This window comes from Bison bison, unplaced genomic scaffold, assembly GCF_000754665.1.
Source record: "Bison bison bison isolate TAMUID 2011002044 unplaced genomic scaffold, Bison_UMD1.0 scf7180017864519, whole genome shotgun sequence".
Taxonomy (NCBI): domain Eukaryota; kingdom Metazoa; phylum Chordata; class Mammalia; order Artiodactyla; family Bovidae; genus Bison; species Bison bison.
In genome coordinates, this window is record NW_011495072.1 from 3,212,835 (window position 1) to 3,214,913 (window position 2,079).

Sequence of the window (2,079 nt, forward strand, 5' to 3'; positions counted from 1 at the left end):
TCTTTGAGTTCTTAATTAAACTGCTATATTTTTCCTACCTGGTATTTTTACTTGATCTTTACAAAATTACTTCGTTATTATATTATTCACTTCATGTTATTATATTATTTTTCCCTCTTTGTATATATCATACTCTCTTCCATTTTTAAAATCTATCTCATCTAGTATGAATAATTTAGTTTATTGTTTTTCTTTGATTAGTGGCTGCATTCCTTAGCTATCTGGGTACTTTCCATTTACCTTCTAGGTGTCAGCTCTTCGTTTATGTGGCTTTAGTGGAGAGAAGCCTAAACTCAGCCTCTCATTTATGTCATTCCCGCAGATTTAAAGGAGGATGAGGTGGCCTCCTAGGGAAGAGAATCAGTGGATCAGAGTCTGGCTTTGACTGTTTCTGACTGCCGCCTTCTATAAGGTGATCGTGTCCCCATCGTCTGAGTCCTCATGCTTCTGTCCTTGGCACTGGTTGGTTTGTTTCTTTCTTTGTTTTTGCTTTAACAGGAGTTTTACTTTCTCAGCAGGAGGGCAGGAAGAATGGACCCCTTGGTCTAAACTTTTCCTCCATGGCCATCCATTCCCTCCTTCCCACACCAGGCTTCTAGACTCACATAATGTTAATTCCCCAAACCTCTGCTGGCCTGAGATTCTATTTTCCTGTCTCTCAATAATGTTGGGGTGAGCAACAATCCACTCAAAGCTCTTCTCTTTTGCAATCTTTTGGAAAAGTTTTCTTCACTTTGACTCTTCCTTTCAGGGGAGAGTTGGCCACATGCCAACTATGCTGGCATTTGGAGTCTGAAAACGCCCCTCACACGTCTGTCAAACTTAACACCCTTATGAAATCCCCTCCTGGTGAAGATGAGTACTTATTAGTAATCTCTACATTTCCTGGCTCTTAGAACTGTCTTCCCTCTGCTGCCTTCCATTCTGCTAGTGTGTTTGTTTTGCTATCTTAGGGGTCATCTCTACTTTTGTTGTGGGGGGATAGTCAGGAAAATCAAAGATCACGTCATCTTGGCCACCATCTTGCCTCTAGTCCACTTCTATCTTCACTGTTTCATCTCAATGACAGGGAAATTTTCTGATACACTAAACAGATGATATTTTTTATGGCTCAAATACATTCAAGAGTTTAGCTTTCTTTTCCTTATTGGACAACACCCAAAATCCCTGAGGCCCTCTCTTATCTCAGTTCAGTTCAGTTGCTCAGTTGTGTCCAATTCTTTGGGACCGCATGGACTGCAGCATGCCAGGCTTCCCTGTCCTTCTCCAATTCCCAGAGTTTACTCAAATTCATGTTCATTGACTCGGTGATGCCATCCAACCATCTCATCCTCTGTCGTCCTTTCCTCCTCCTGCCTTCAATCTTTCCCAACATCAGGGTCTTTTCTAATGAGTCAGTTTTTTTTTTTTGAAAGATAATAAAACTAGGTGATTTTATTTTTTTAATTTCCATGTGTATTGAAATATAATTTCCTTAGTTAAGGACATATAATATCCTTAGTTCTAATGTGTAGAACAGTGACTTGATGCACTTGTATGTTGCAAAATAATAATTACCACCAAAGCAGTAGCTAATAGCTTTATCACAACCCGTAAATATCATGACTGTATGTGAAAGAAAGTGAAGTCACTCAGTCGTGTTAGACTTTTTTCGACCCCATGGACTATAGCCCACCAGGATCCTCCATTCATAGAATTTTCCAGGCAAGAATACTAGAGTGGGTTGCCATTTCCTTCTTCAATTGTATGGGAAGAGAATTATTCATGTCAACTGTCATGGCAACTTTCTAATATTATAATGCTGCTGCTGCTGCTGCTGCTAAGTCACTTCAGTCATGTCCGAATCTGTGCGACCCCATAGATGGTAGCCCACCAGGCACCCCCGTCCCTGGGATTCTCCAGGCAAGAACACTGGAGTGGGTTGCCATTTCCTTCTCCATGAGTCAGTTCTTTGCATCAGGTGGACAAAGTATGGGAGTTTCAGCTTCAGCATCAGCCCTTCCAATGAATATTCAGGACTGATTTCCTTTAGGATGGACTGGTTGGATCTCCTTGCAGTCCAAGGGACTCTCAAGAATC